Raw genomic sequence first — 17,161 nt, forward strand, 5'->3', positions numbered from 1 at the left:
ACGTTTCGGGCATAAGCCCTTCTTCAGGAATGAGGAAAGTGTGTCCAGGTCAAATCCCTTGAACTCAGCACCGCCTTCCTAACCTGCAATCTTCTTCCTGACCTCTCTGCCCCCATCCCACTCCGGCCTATCACCCTCACCTTGACCTCCTTCCACCTATCGCATTTCCAACGCCCCTTCCCCCAAATCCCTCCTCCCTACCTTTTATCTTAGCCTGCTGGACACACTTTCCTCATTCCTGAAGAAGGGCTTATGCCCGAAACGTCGATTCTCCTGTTCCTTGGATGCTGCCTGACCTGCTGCGCTTTTCCAGCAACACATTTTCAGTAAAAAATGAAATAGGCATCAATGGCATGACAAAGAACAAGGGTCTAACTTGGTGTCAGAGAAATTAAGGGTCCCTCAGATGTATGGCTGCATGAGATTATTGAGGTAAATTAGTGGAAGATTGTGGAGGGAACCAAGAAGAACTACAAGACAATTTCCTGGGATTATAGGCAACCAATAAAATTTGCTCATGGCAGGATTGAGGAAGGGGGAAGATTCTGTGCTGGCAAAGATGCAGGCTGTGTTCTGAATAAATTTTAGTTGTGGTGTGGAGATGAACTACAACCACTTTAGAGAAAAGTGAAATCTCAAGATGATAAAGGCAAAATGGTGTTTCAACATTGTTGGAATAAATAAACTTCCCAGAAAGAAAACAGATTTTGCTGCAGAGTGGAGTTGATTGTTGGTTTCCTACTCTCTTACAAATCTGATCCCTGTAAGTATGGTGTTGATAATCTGGTGTGTTCTCAATTTCTGTTCTCTAAATGATAACAAAAGTATTGTCTACGTATCTGATCCAGAGTTTAGGCTGGATTTGTGGTATGGCTGTTTGTTCCAATCTTTGCATCACTGCTTCTGCTATGAGCCCAGAAATGGCTGGGTGGATGAGACAAATCTTGATTTAGGTTAAGGTTTTTCCACAACTCCAGGTTTAATCTGGGATGGCATGGTTCAGATGGCACTGCCATTAAGACCATCAGTCATAGGAACAGAAGGAGTCATTCAGCCATTCAATGACAATGCAACGGATCTGATCATCCTAAACTCCACTTTCCTGCCTTTATCCCCATGAACCTAGATTCCGTGGTTGTGGCTATGTTCACAGAGCTGGGAAGTCCCCTGTCTAGGTGACATATTCAGTGTTTAGGAGCATCCTGTGAAGCGCTGCTGTACTGTCTCTTCTGGAATTTATTTGGTTCTGCTTCTGCTGCTTCCGGTTGTTTGTTGGAATGGCTGGTCTATTGGGTCTAGGTCAATTTGCTTGTTGGAGTCCATGCTAGAAGCCTGAGTGCCAGGCTTCTAGAAATTCTCTGGCTGTCCTATGTTTAGCATGTCTTATGATTGTTGTGTTGTCCCAGTCGAATTTGTGGTCCTTGTCATCCATATGTATGGCTACAAGGGACAGTTGGTCCTGGCATTTCGTGGCTAGTTGGTGCTCATAGATGAGGATTTCTGATTGCCTGCCTGTTTGTCCTATATAGGGGTGAAAGCAGTCTTTGCATGGAATCTTGTGAATTAAGTTCATCTTGCACATGATGGGTATAGGGTCTTTTGGCCTGATGAGTGGTTGTCTGAGCGTGGCTGTCTGTTTATGGGCTGTCATGAATCCCAGTGGTCAAAGCAGTCTGGCAGTCAGTTCCAAGATTTCTTTTTACATAAGGTAGCATAGCTAGTGAGTTTAGTCGGGGCACGTCCCCATCACATTATCTGTCTGTTAAGCATCTGTGGATGAAGTTGCAAGGATATCTGTTCATGGCGAATATTCCGTAGAGGTGTTCTTCTTCTTCCCTTCATAGGTCGGGAAAGCTGCAGTGTATTGTAGCCCTTTTGAACAGGATCCTAATGCAGCTTCTCTTGGGTGTTTGATTGATTGCTATTGTAATTCAGGACCTGGTCAGGGGTATGTGTGTGTGGCTTTCCTGTACACTTTTGTGGTGCAGTCACCGTTGTGTCCTTTGTACCATCACATCCAGGAATGGGAGTTGATTTTAGGTTTCCTACTCTCTTACAAATCTGATCCCTGTAAGTATGGTGTTGATAATCTGGTGTGTGTTCTCAATTTCTGTTCTCTAAATGATAACAAAAGTATTGACTATGTAGCTGATCCAGAGTTTAGGCTGGATTTGTGGTAGGGCTGTTTGTTCCAATCTTTGCGCCACTGCTTCTGCTATGAGCCCAAAAATGGCTGAGCCCATATGTGTTCCATTGAACTTTCATATATTTGATTGTTGAATGTGAAGTGTGTCACAAGCACAGGTCTAGTAGTTTCAACATACAGTCCTTGTTGATAGGTTCCCGGTGTTGTCTTTTCTGCCTGTCCAGGAGGTTGGCTATTGTCTCTCTGACTAGAGTTTTGTCAATTGAAGTGAACAGTGCCGCTAATTCAAATGAGACCATTGCCTCATCCTAGCCTATGTTTATGTTCTTGATGTTGTCTAGGAATTTTTGTGATGATTGTACGAAGTGTGTTTGGGTCCACTATATTTTAGTTGTCATTGGAGTTCTTTTGCTAGTTTATGTGATGGCACTCCCAGGAGTGCCACAATAGGTCTAAGTGGTATGTCTGGTTTACGTAGTTTGAGTAATCCATAAAATCTTGGGGTGTTGCTGCTTTCTGATTTCAACCGGCACCCAAGCTACGAACCTTGAAAACCTAGATTCCCTTACTGATTAAAAAGGAGTCTCTCTCAACTTGAATCTACTCAGTGACCCAATTTCACATATTCACCACCTGTAGACAGCAAAAGAATTTCTCTTTATCTCCATCTTAAATGAGAATCCTTATTCTTGAAGTTAAGTTCTTTGGTCTTAGACTCTCCCATAAGAGGAAAAAAAATCTTCCTGCATTTATGCTATCACACTCCTTAAAAATCTTTTAGGTTTTAGATTAGATTAGATTACTTACAGATTAGATTACTTACAGTGTGAAAACAGGCCCTTCGGCCCAACAAGTCCACACCGACCTGCCGAAGCGCAACCCACCCAGACCCATTCCCCTACATTTACCCCTGCACCTAACACTACGGGCAATTTAGCATGGCCAATTCACCTGACCTGCACATTTTTGGACTGTGGGAGGAAACCGGAGCACCCGGAGGAAACCCATGCAAACACGGGGAGAATGTGCAAACTCCACACAGTCAGTCGCCTGAGGCGGGAATTGAACCCGGGTCTCTGGCGGTGAGGCAACAGTGCTAACCACTGTGCCACCCACAAATTTTAATAAGCTATTCTCTCAAGCTTCTAAACTACTCATCATAAGAGAATCTTTCCATACCCAGGCTCAACCTTATGAACTTCTCTGGATGCCTCCAACGCCAGTACAAGTTCTCTTAGGTAAGGGGATCAAAACACAGCATTCAAAGTGTGGTCTGAATGATGTTTTGCATAGTTTTTGTAAGGCTGCCTATATTCCAAAATGGACTGAGTATAAAAAAAGCCAACGTTTTCCTATCCTCTGAATTTTTAAATAATACTCATCTCTTCTCTACTTCTCATTAAAATCCATAACCTCACATTTCCCCACATTCTATTCAATCTGTCAGATTTCTGCCCACTTCAACCTGTCCATATCCCTCATTAGTCTGTGAGATCTTCACTATTTGCTTTTGCAGGACATATCTTATTTCCTCTTGAAAATTTCTACTGATTTTGATTCCATCCTTTCAGTTTATTCCAGTTCATAACTTGTACCAAGTCCTTTGAATCTTAAATCTACGTCTTTTGCTACTGCCCCTTCTAGTGGAAATGGTATCTCCCTTTGCACTTTAATAAACACACCCCAATTTAAACAAGTCTATCAAATCTCCCATATTTCAGCTCGAAGGAGAACAATGCTCTCTTTTCCAGTTTTAGATTAGTCCTAGGCACGTGGAATGCCGGTTTTAATCTGGTAACTTTCTTCTCTTGATGTCTTTCCTAAAAATGTGGTGCCCAGAATTAGTACAGCACAGAAACAGATCTTTCAGTCCAACTTGTCCAAGACGACCAGATATCTTAAATTAATCTAGTCCCATTTGCCATATTTGTCGCATATCCCACTAAACTCTACCTGTTCATATCCCTATCTAGATGCCTTTTACATGTTGTACTTGTACCAGCCTCCGCCCTTCCTCATACAGCTCATTCTATATATGCACCGCCCTCTGGATGAAAAAGGTTACCCCTTAGGTTCCTTCTAAATATTTCTCCTCTCACCTTAAACTATGCCCTCTAGCTTTGGACTCTCCTACCCCAGGAAAAAGACCTTGTCTACTTACCCTATTCATGCCATTCATGATTTTATAAACCTCTATAAAGGTTGCCCCTCAGTCTCCAATGCTCCAGGGAAAATAGCCCCAGCGTATTTAGACTGTCCCTATAGCTCAAACCCTCCAGCCCTAGCAACATCCTTGTAAATCTTTTCTGAACACTTTCAAGTTTCACAACATTCTTCATAGAGGAAGACCAGAATTGTACACAGTATTCCAAAAGTTGCCTAACCAATGTCCTGTACAGCAGCAACATGCTTCCCAAATCCTATACTCAACATACTCACCAATAAAGGCAAGCATACCAAACACCTTCTTCACTATCCTGTCTATCTGGGACTCCACTTCCAAGGAACTATAAACCTGCACTCCAACGTCTCTTTGTTCAGCAACACTCCCCAGGGCCTTACTATTAAGTGTATATGTCCTGCCCTGATTCTTTCCAAAACATAACACTTCACATTTATCCAAATTAAACTCAGTCTGCCACTCCTCGGCCCAATCGATCATAGGTCCCATTGGACTCTGTGGTAACCTTCTTCGCTGTTTACTACATCTCCAATTTTGGCGTCATCTAAAAACTATACCTCCTTACTAACCATATTTCCTATGTTCCCATCCAAATCATTTATGTAAGTGAAGAAAAGCAGTGGACCAACACAGATCTTTGTGGCATATCATTGGTCATAGGCCTCCAGTCCAAAAAGCAACCCTCCACCACCACTCTGTCTACCTTTGAGCCAGTTCTGTATCCAAATGGCTAGTTCTCCCTGTCCTCTATGTGATCTAGGTCTGTTACGACCAGGTTGGGGTTGAGGGGCAAAATTGCCACGTCTTCTTCATAGAGGAAGACCAGAATTGTACACAGTATTCCAAAAGTTGCCTAACCAATGTCCTGTACAGCAGCAACATGCTTCCCAAATCCTATACTCAACATACTCACCAAAATTGCCAAGGGGGCATAGCTTTAAATTAAGGGGGGGTAGGTATAGGACAGATGTTAGGGGTAGGTTCTTTACTCAGCGAGTCGTGAGTTCATGGAATGCCCTGCCAGTAGCAGTGGTGGACTCTCCCTCATTATGGGCATTTAAGCGGGCATTGGATAGGCATATGGAGGATAGTGGGCTAGTGTAGGTTAGGTGGGCTTGGATCGGCGCAACATCGAGGGCCGAAGGGCCTGTACTGCGCTGTATTCTTCTATGTTCTATGTTCTATGTCTCTTTAATCCTTTTTGGTGAGTCATAATTAAAATGTATTTTATTTGTTTTTCAAAAAAACATTGAGCTATCTCACTTCAATTAGAAGTTAATTAAAAGGGAGCCAATTCCATGGGTTCTTTCAGTGGAAAAGGTATTATATTACCCACTGATGCCAAGAGGAAGAAAAGGAACAAAACACAAGAGGAGGTTTGTGGATACAGGAGAGAGGAGGGGGTCTAGTACAAACAGGAAAAAGAAAGGAAATGCAATTTAAATTTTTAGACTTTTGTCTTGAAACATGAGTCCAGAGCTGTTTAGCTACTATCATGATTCCATGATGGAAGTGAAATTTGTAAATCTTGAAGTACTCGGTGAATGGTGGTTTTCCCAAGTTACATTTCACTGGGTGCTGCTGCCAAAAGACCTGAAGAAGACAGTACAAATCTTCCAAGTTCTGTAGTTATGAAACCATTTCTCTGTCCCCTTCTGCTCTGCCAAGTAAGCTACAGAACTTTGATTTGTTCATACATATCTGATTCTAGCTCCATTGTCTTTCCGCAAGCAACGTTTCACCTAATATGTGAACTTACCAGAAGTGAAATAAACAGGAGCAACAAACCTCTTCAATGATATGGTAATTTTAGTGTAAAGCATTTACTGCATTCCATTTGGGTTTCACAGTCTTGCTTCAACCAGTGATAGAGTGACCATAGTAGCCAGTTTAAGTCAGCATTTCTCAACTTTTAAAAATTACTTTTGTCCAAGGTTCAGGTATTAAAATCAGATCGTGGAAGCTAAATACAGTGTTTACCATTCATGTAACAACTCTTTCACAAAGGTTAGATATGAACAATATTTCTCCTTTTTGTTCACGGTGCATTATGGCACCCAGTCAATAAGAAATAACAACAATGGGATGACAATACAAATACAGAGTTGACTCTCTTCCTTCTAAGTAGACTTCAAAGCTGCTTTGGGACTAGAATTCAGACCAGTTTGCTGGCTGTGCCACATTCCCCAAGTCTGAACCCTTCACTGCCCAGTTCTACAATCCACTACATGATTCAGGTTTTGTTTTTGAAAACAGACTTGACTTCCAGGACGTTAGTGCATAGTATTCAGAGGTTTGCCTCCCATCAGTTGTCTGAACTTATATCCTGCACCTTATTTTCATGTAAAACTTCACATCAATCCAATTGCAAACTTGTCACCAGCCAACACAGCTCACCAACGTAGAGTGTTGCGAACAGAATGGGTTCAATTCCAACTAGCTAAGGATACCATGAAAGACTCTCCTTCTTAACTGCTCCCTTTGCTTAAGGTGTGGTGACCCTCAGGTTAATCTATCACCAGCTCTTAAGAAAAGTCATCAGACTAAAACCTTGTTCTCTCTCCATGGATGCTGCTGAGATCTAGTGTGATTTCCCACATTTTTTATTTTCACCAGTCACCTCTCTCTAATCAGAGAGCAGTCCTGTGGTCTGGTAAGACTATAGTGACATTCCCTTTAGTCAGTCTCTGTGTAACAATTGGTGAACAGTCAAACCTGCTAATCAAAAGATTGGTGTTTTAAGACTATACAGCTGTTTGGGGCTTCAGCTGTTTGGGGCCCTCTTGTGGAATAGTGGTAGTGTCCTTATCTGTGAACCAGGAGGTCCAGGTTCAAGCCCCCCTGATCCAAGGTATGTAATAACATCTCTAAACAGACTGATGAGATAAAAATGTTTTAAAAAAAGAAAAAAAAAAATCTTCTCTCAGCATAGCTGCTTCTCGGATTTGCACACACTAATCGGTATCCTGATATATTCACTTAAGATTTCTCCAGCCACAGCCTGACATGGGCCACCAGCTGGAAAATTAGAGGGAACATAGCTGATTGCCCTCTCTTCTGTGACAGACATCTGAATCCAAAATAGGAATGGAGTTTTAGTACACCAAGGAGAAATATCCCACAATGATTTTCTTAGCTGGTCTCAATTTTGGGCATCAATTTTGCCTACTGGTCAAACATAACTGCTTAAATCATTCATAATCTAATAAAATAAAATGAAGAACTGTGGATGCTGGAACTCTGAAAGAGAAACAAATTGCTGGTGAAACTTAGCAGGTCTGGCAGCTTCTGTCAAGGGAACGCAGAATTGATATTTCAAGTCTGGTGACTTTTCATTAGGACCCAAGACTCTAAACAATAACTCTACTTTCTCCTCACAGATGCTACAAGATCTACTGAGTTTCATCAACAATTTCTCTTTTTGTTTCAGATTCCACGTCTGCCTTGCCAGGCCATTTCTTGAAGGTACAGAATTTTTAACATCTTGTAACACTGACCCCTACATACTTAAAGCAGTCAGGTTTGCTGCCTCATAGTCAGTGACACTGTCCTCAGGTAAGAGTGTGTGAACACTGAGCTTTCCTTGTCAGCTTGCTCTGCAATAATAGTGGCCACTTTAATTGCTGTGCAAACCTTTCAAAAACAATAAAGGCAACATCCACCGTTTCTCATCAAACCTGGGATGAAATGGGCTTCAACCCTTAAATCAGAATTGGGTGTGAATCCCTCTCTAGAGTGCCCACATTCTCCTTTCTCAACTGGAGCTGTTTCAATTTAAATCCCTTTACATTCCTTATCATTGCGTCTCTGCCTCACTCTTCTCCCTTTGAAAATCTCCCTTCCTGAACTGTAGACTGATCCTCAAGCTTCCAAATCTGTTACAACCAGGTGAGGGGTTGGGAGGGTTTAACTCAGCAGTATTGAAATTTGTAAAATCTTGGAGTTGTCAGTAAATGATCATTTCCTCAAATTATTTTTCACCAGGTACTTCATTCAAGGCATGGTAAGGCAGGATGAATGATTGCGAGAGCCTTGAAAGTTGCATTATTATGAAACCATTTTTCCTTCTCTCCCTGCTCACCCAAACAAACCAGTAAAATAGAATTTAGGCATATATTCCTGAGATTAACTCCATTGCCTGTGGAGTACATAGCTTGCAAAGACAATAGTCCATCTCAAAACAAGTGAATTTTCATAGAATCCCTAAAGTATGGAAACAAGCCACTTGGCCCAACAGGTCTGCACCAATCCTCCAAAGTGTAACCCACCCAGAGTCATTCCCATACCCTATTACTCTACATTTATCTCTGACTGATGCACCTCACCTACACATCCCTGAACACTACGGACAATTTAGCATGGCCAATTCACATCTTTGGATTCTGGGAGGAAACCGGAGCACTCTGAGGAAACCCATGCAGACACAGAAAAAAATATGCAAAGTCCACACAGGCAGTCTCCAGAGGCTAGAATCAAACCCAGGTCCCTGTTGCTGTAAGGCAGCTGTACTAACCACTGAAACACCTTCTCATGCAAGTGTGAGTTAAACAAGAGATAAAAACCTTCATGCAAACTCAGTTGTTCTGGTTTCAATGCTCATCATGAAATGATAATTGAGTGCACTGAGTTTAGCGTATCCCATATTGTTCCCAGAACTTGCCTCAATCTGGTTGTCTGATCAAAGCAGTCATTTTAAGTCAGCATTTATCCTCTTTAGGAATCACCTTAGTTCATGAAGGTCCCCGGTATCAAAATAAGATTATGGAAACTGAATATTGACAGTCCATTATAACATTCTTTCCACCTTTATTTATAAAGCTTTTCCAACTTCTCATGTCACTGTCAAAGGTTTGGTACATAACCTGCCAATTCTGTATCCCTGAACTCTAGTTGAAATTGTCTGTTTTTTCTTCTAAGTCATTAAATATTATCTGCTACTTGTCTCCCATTGTACCATTCAATATCTGTCTTAAGTCTGCAGCTGTGCTTCTCACTGTTAAACATATTTCTAAGATTTGAGTCATCTGCCAACATAATTTTCCACATTCCCAACTCCAGGTCACTGATATAGATCAAGAAAAGCCCATAACTTCCATACCAGTTTCTGGGGTCATTAGAATATACCACCTATCAGCCTAAGAAACACTGCTAAGAACGGTGAGGAAGATAGTGTAGAACTTCAAATGAACATTGACAAATTAGTGTGGAACAGATGAACAAGTAGCTGATAAAGTTCAGTACAGACGAGTGTGAGAATAATAATTTTATTAAAAACAGAGAGACAATACGACAAAGGTTACATACATGCACAAATTATTAGAAGGTTGAGAAAGCAGTTAATTCAGCATATAGCAACTTAGGCTTTATTAACAGGGAAGACAGTACAAAATCAAGGAAGTTATATTAAACATGTCACAAAGCTGGTCCCTTTTTTCAAGGATACAGTATCTTTGGTTTTTTCAGAGCTGTAATAAACTGTTCCCAGTTTCGATTTGTCTAGTTTGGTGCAAAGATCAAAGGGTGTCGAGAGGCCTTTTTGTTTATATGTAAACAGATGAGACTTCAGGCCAAAATGGTAATGTTTTAGAAGTGACCTGTATAATGAAAGGAAAGTGGTCAGCTCTCTAGCAGAGCAGTTCAGTCCAGAACAAGTTGAGAATTCAGCAATGGACTAGGTGAATAGGCTTGCTCCCTTTCTGCCCTTCTATCTTGAACCTGTAAGGATCTGCTCCTTTTGTTTTACTGTTCCTTAAGGAGGTTTGCTTATTGTGACTGTGTATATACATGGAATAGCATAATTAAGTCTAGCTTGGATGGACTGAATTCTGTAAGGGTTCTTTATTCTTTTGTGTTTCATTGTGTAATTTTGTGAATAAATTTTTGTCTGTTTTAAAATCTGGTAGTCAACCTTGCTAACTTAATACAGGTAATTTTCACTGTATACTTACCAAAACAAATTGCAAAGTTATGGTCTGACCTAGCCCATAACAAACATTCATATAATATTGTTTATGCTGGAAGCATCAAGAATGAGAGGATACAGATTTCAAGTAATTGGAGCAATGGAAACATAAGAAGAAACTTTTCCATGCAGCATATCATCAAGATAAGATCTGGAATGTGCTACCTTCGTAGTTCAGGTGCAAGAGTGCTGCCAACTGAGCCATAGCTGACACAAGTTTAGAATTCTTCTATCATCAGTCGCTAATTGCGAAGAATCATCTAAAATTTGAGAGAGATTTATTATCCAAACATTTGGGGAGATATGGGTAAAATGTTGGGTAGACAAAATGAGATGGCCTAAAATAGTGAAACAGGCCATTTAACTATATATATTACTATATTCAGTCCTTGGAAAGTTATAGGCCTTGAAGATTTTCAGTATGTTTAGTAATCATGTTCTACTGGATATAAACGGTGTTCACAATGTCTACCTAGATAGCTGATCGGAGCAGAATCATGTTTTTTACTGAACTAAAACTGTTTAGGCATTCCCCTTTTTTTAAAAGGTTTGGCCTGCAGGACAACAAGCAATTAATATCCAGCAGTATTCAGAATTAGATGCTAAACCAAGGTCCCAATAATGTAAAAACCAAAAGAACTGCAGATGCTAGAAGTCAGAAACAAAACCAGAAATTGCTGGAAAAGCTCAGCAGGTCTTGCAGCATCTGTTTCTGAGGAAGGATCGCTCGACCCACAAAGTTAACGGATTTCTCTCTTTAGATGCTGTCAGACCTGCTGAGCTTTTCCAGCAATTTCAGCTTTTGGTCCCAATAATGTATGTGGGGTGATTCAACAATATTCAAAAGGGAAAAAGCTTGTTCAAGAGTGTACTAGTCTACATTCTTCTGACTAGTACTACCAATCAATTTGTAAAAGACTAATTATCCTTTAACGTAACAGTGTGTGTGTGGAAACTTGCAATGTGCAAAGTGACTGTTGTTTGCCCACATAGTTGTAGCAAATTGTATACAAATCAGTTTATGTAAAAGAGCTTTGTGGGCTGCACAGTGGCACAGCAGTTAACACTGCTGCCTCACAGCACCAGAGACCCGGGTTCAATTCAATTCCCGCCTCAGGCAACTGTGTGTGGAGTTTGCACATTCTCCCAGTGTCTGCGAGGGTTTCCTCCGGGTGCTTTGGTTTCCTCCAACAGTCCAAAAAAAATGTGCAGTTTAGGTGAATTGGCCATGCTAAATTGCTGTAGTGTTAGGTGAAGGGGTAAATGTAGGGGAATGGGTCTGGGTGGGTTGCTCTTCGGAGGGTCAGTGTGGACTTGTTGGGCCGAAGGGCCTGCTTCCACACTGTAAGTAATCCAAAAAAAATCTAATAAATCTGAAGCATGACAAGTCAACACATAAATACAGATTTTTTTGTTTCCTTCCTTACTCTGTCAAGTCAAGAAAGGCATCTCCCTCAAGTTCTTGCTTAGAAGAAAAAGTGCAGAACCTAGGTTGTTACCTCTTGGGTACATCTAACAATTTACATCCAGTACATGATTGGAATGTTAGATTATATATTAAATAAGAAGTATAAATTATGCTCTCATTGTTGTACAAACAATGAAAAAGTGAGAGATACTAATTTAGCAGATCAAGTGATCTTCGATACTTTTGTCCAGTATGAGTTGTAATAATAGAAGTGCAAAGACTCATCTTGTTGGCATGAATAACTGGTTTCAAACAAACGGGAATGCTCCTCAGAAAACCAAATTAATTGACCAGATGCAGGCAAGAAGGGCACCTTTATTTAAGAAATTGTTTAAAAACAGTTCAGTCAACAGGAAATTTATTACTGTGTGTTTTGGCATCCTAAAGAAAGAATACCAGTCCTGTTGTAAATTGTTCAGCTCACTACTTCCGGCAATTAGAATGACAATTTTGTTATTTACATGTAATTGATAAATTTCTTGTAACTAATTCAGCAAATGGGGCTTGGATGGGGAGGACTGGGTAGGGAAGTTCCCGATGCTTAAAAAGAGAGAGAAAAAATAACCAATGATGGTCAACTTGCAATGTTGCAAATGCAAGTGTTAAAGAAGGTCTATTGTCAAAAGGAGTCAATGTTATAATGAATCAGAGACAAAGACCGAATTGGCCTGGACACAGGATCTTACAGACTTTAACTACAAAGAGTGTATTTCTCAATACACTTTGAAATGGAGCCATCTATCCAGTGTGCAGAAAAGTGACAAAAGTCAGAGAGAGGTAGTATAGTCATGGGATGAAACACTGGTTGAATTTTTAAAAATTTCTACATAAAACCAGGATATTTTAAATTAGTAACTTTATTGTGAACTTAGACTAAACATTGTATTACTGTTAATAAATAACAATTAATTACAAAATAACTGACAGCTTAATATAGATGGTCAACCACAGCTAACTGCTTAACATGTATTTAAAATGTTTAGCTAAAATGTAAGCAAGTGCCCTTTTCTTTTGTTTTTAAATATTCAATTTTATGCCAGCTATATTAGAAACTGCTAGTTGGCTATAAGAATGAACCTTCTCAGAAATAACTTTCCATGAACTCTGCAAAATCTCTATAAATAATAGAATAGAAAACAAAATGGGTATTCTGAAAAAAGCAAGACATTAGCAATTAATGTTTATTGATTTTGTGCAATAAACTATGCAAAGATACCTGTGAATTTTATTAGTTATAAATTGTGCATAAACAGAAACATTGATGTCTAATCATGCAATTTAGCACTTCAAATGGCAAAGCAGCATATAAACAGATTTGCATAAAAATAGGATATTTTAAACAAATATGATGCAAGTTTATACATAACTTAAAGAGTAGTGAAATTTGAAGTTGAGTGTGCTGAAACCTGAACCATAAAAATAAAAAAAGGAACATGCCTAACTACCTATGTTTTATTACCTACATAGTGTACAGATTCAGGTAAGAAAATGTTGAAATAACTACAAAATCCAGAAGTAAGTTTATAAATACAGTCTGAAATGTAAAAGTGCTACTATTAAATATACTAAGCTGCGTAACAACGTGAAGCATTCCAATATCATTCTCAGCTCTGTTATTCAGTAATTCACATAATTTAGAAAGTCAATGAATTTAGGAACATCAATAGTCATCACTCCCTGGATTATTATGGATTAAAACAATAATCTGTTAATTTGCTTAATACATAGTTTTAACAATATGTAACTTGTAGACGTATTAATTTAAAATTAACAGCAGAAACAAGTATCTGACATCTGAAAACCATGGCAGATTATTGTAAAAATACTAAATTTTAATATAATATCTTTATCCACTAATTTAATGAAGCTTTAAACAGGTAAAAGATTAAAAAGTGCAATGTTTTGTTTAAAACATGCATAGAATTTTAAAAATCTATTAAAAACTTAAAAGTTACATCACAAGGACTGGTTCACCTCAGTGTTACGCTTCATTTTAGTTTTAAGTGCTAAACTACAAAATAAAAATCAGAAACAAATGCTGAAGAATAATATTTAGAGAGAACAGTTATAGTATAAAATTCATCCACCCTACTGCTACCTGCAGGTAATAATAGGTATCACTTCCTAGATCACTCTTTAGATAAAGAAGTGTCTCTCAAATCATACATTGGATTGATTTGGTTTATTGTTTTGGTATCCCAATAATTTTCTCTAACTCTACATCATCAAAGCCTTTAATAATCTTAAACATCTGTTAAGTGACCTTCTCTTTTCTAGAGAGAGTATTAGAATTCAGAGATTTTAACTATCTTTACATTTTTTTGCAATTTCACTTGTGCCTCAATAATATGGAGACCAAATCTATGCTCAGGACTGAGGCTTAATTCTCTCCCTCTAAATTTTCATCTCAACGTTCTGCTATCAAAGTTGCTAAATAGCCTTATTAAATCGGTCTGTCCACTCAGTAATTTTGTATCTGCACCTTGAAGTCCCTTTGCTCCTCTACTTCATTCAGAATTCAGTTTCCAATAGCTATATGACTTCATTATTTTTACCACCAAAATGCACAACCTCAGATTTATTCACATTGAAATTTATTTGCAATACATTTTCAGATTGGATGCGAAATTTGTTTTTGAATTTTTTACATACTTTTGTTTTTATCAATAACTGACCTAACAATTTGGTCTCATCTTGTCATATTATACAAGGTTAAAACTTCAAGGATACAGTTATATTTCAGAGAGCTGCACAAAAATGATGGGCTGAATGGCTTTTATGTGACTGTACTATTCATTGATTCCAAACTGTAGACCAAAATAATTCAAAATTGTTTGCAAGTAGAAATTTCATGTAATGATTGGATTTTCTAACAATGAAGTAGTAGTTTACTTAAATAAGTAGAGAAGTGAGGGCTGCAGATGCTGGAGATCAGAGCTAGAAATGTGTTGCTGGAAAAGCGCAGCAGGTCAGGCAGCATCCAAAGAACAGGAGAATCGTCGATTCTCCTGTTCCTTGGATGCTGCCTGACCTGCTGTGCTTTTCCAGCAACACATTTCTAGCTACTTAAATAAGTAACTTTGTGACTGTCCTTGGAAACGGAATTATTGAAATCTAGATTGGATTTTTGATTATTTAAAATTGGTTTATTTATGCAAAGTACACAGCTTCAGTTGAACTCAATTTACAAAAAATATTTCTTAATTTTGTAAAACTTTATGACTGCTTTGCAACATATAAATGAAAAGGTTTCAAATAAATCAAAAGATCACACTAGAAGATCATATTCAACAAATTCAATTTTTAAAGGGAAATCCAAATATATGACAACAAACCTAAAACCCATGATTTTCAGTGAGTTATTTTAAAACTGTCATATCAGAATACCACTTCCCTCCTACTAATGATTATCATACTGCTTCTAAGTTGGAAATAAAATATGTGCTTATCTTTTAATACACATGGATTAGCTGAGTTTTTTTAACCTTTGCTTCAATATTATGAGGGCAATTCCTATTAGATAAAACAAGTGTATTAACTCAAAATAGAAAATAAACAGATTTTAAGAAAAAAAAAGCCAATTTAAACAAATTTACAGTGCCTCAAAATAATTTTATTTTTAAGAATAAAGTTAATTGTGGATAGATTAACAAAGCACCTACTTACGTTTGCTATATGTGTGATAACATATTGATGGTCTTCCACAGTCTAAAGTTTACAAAACCATTTGATGTCACACAATAAAATACACAAGTCCCTAAAGTTACAATTCTACTTTAAAAAGTTATTTTACAAATTGAAGCCATTAAATGTAGTTTTCCAGCTCCCAAATTAAAATTTTAAAATTAATTTCTTCCTTCCACAATTCTGCTATTATGATAATGTCAGGCGAATGACAATTACATATAGTCATGGATTATTGGGAACTGGTAAAATGGCAAATTTTCTTCAAAGTATATCAAGTCTAAACTTTTAGTGCAATGAACTAACATCAGCTCCAATTTTATTTTGCTTTAATGTTATGAGATAGTTCTGGTATAAAAGTTGTGTGTTATACAAGTGTACATGTTAATTATTCTTGTTAAAAAAGAGGTTTAACAAAATAAGAGACAGTTATAAAACCATGTTTCAAAGAATCCAAAAGTCAAATCTTCTAACTTGTAAACGAAGGTTTATATTCTTAATTTTATGGAATAAGAATTCTGCTTTTACAGTAGAAGTAGTATATCTTTTAATGCTATAGGGTATAATTTTATTATTTAGACCTTAATAAGAAAGGTTTGCAAAATAAAATTCAGTACTGAATGACCAAAGCCAGATATAGCTTCTTCACACAATGTGACGTCTGCAGACGAACAATCCTTAATGAGTTTCATTTTTTATTTATTAAACATGTGCAATTCTTTTGATATTCATTAAATTGCTAAAAACTGTGATTTCTCCAATTAAATTGCAACCTTTTTATTCTTCCCAATCATGAGAGAATATTTATCAAATCAGTACATGCTGTATAGAATACAAAATCCAAAATAATCAAAGCACATATGATGAAAGATATGAACTAAAGGCACAGACAAGAAGAACAAACTTGGAATTTGGAAAGTTTTACACCCTCTTAATATGGAGCAACATCTCAAATTTAAAAGGAAAGCTGTGAACTGTGTGTTGAAAGCTTAAATGATGTCAAATAATTCTGCATCTTTAGAAGTAAACCAGATATTTCTGACAATTTGTTGGCGAAAAACTAATACAATTTACTGCAGACCCCCGTTTTGTAAAAGATACCTGCATATGAATTGCTATAACTACAGGCTGAGCTGACTTTTTTTTCAAAATTGTTCACAGAATGAGAGACACTGGCTTGGCCACCATTTATTGTTCATCCAGTTGGAGGCAGTGAAGGTGAACTACCTTCTTAATCCTCTATAGTCCTTGGAGCACAGGAACAACAAAAGTGCCATTTGGAAAGGAGTTCCTGGATTTTGACCGAGTAACAGTGAAGAAACTGTGATATACCTCCAATTCAGGACAGTGTGGGTTGGAGAATTTGCAGGTGGTAGTTCTACCATGTACCTGTTGCCCTGGACCTTCAAGGTGACAGTGATAGTGGGTTTGCAAGCTCCTATCGGAAGAGCCTAGTAAGTTTGTGCTGTGCATCTTGTAGATGGTCGATATTGCTGCCACTATGCCAATCAACATAAACAGCTTTGATCCGGATGGTGTCAAGCTTTTGAGTTCTGTTGGAGTTATTGCTCATATTGCTTAAGTTAGTGGAGCAATATGTCAACACCTAAGAATGCCACAAAAAAAATTTTAAAATTGCATACTGAAACACAAATGTAAAGCTGCTTTTTAAAAAAATTATATTTGTTTATTCATACTAGAATTTTTTTATGTCACACT

At 38.1% G+C, this 17,161-nt stretch overlaps 1 protein-coding gene across 2 annotated transcripts in view; it reads right to left on the reverse strand.

Annotated features, from left to right (window-relative positions):
* Positions 1 to 10,979, reverse strand: part of plag1 (pleiomorphic adenoma gene 1) — a 54,389-nt gene extending 43,410 nt beyond the window's left edge. The window contains exon 1 of one of the 2 annotated variants that reach the window (XM_043688392.1): positions 10,456 to 10,979. The gene's annotated coding sequence lies outside the window, so the exon portion shown is untranslated. The remainder of the gene's footprint in view (positions 1 to 10,455) is intronic. The other variant, XM_043688390.1, reaches the window with a different exon arrangement.
* Positions 10,980 to 17,161: the final 6,182 nt, after the last annotated feature.

This window comes from Chiloscyllium plagiosum, chromosome 4 (assembly GCF_004010195.1).
Source record: "Chiloscyllium plagiosum isolate BGI_BamShark_2017 chromosome 4, ASM401019v2, whole genome shotgun sequence".
NCBI classification, from domain to species: Eukaryota; Metazoa; Chordata; class Chondrichthyes; order Orectolobiformes; family Hemiscylliidae; genus Chiloscyllium; species Chiloscyllium plagiosum.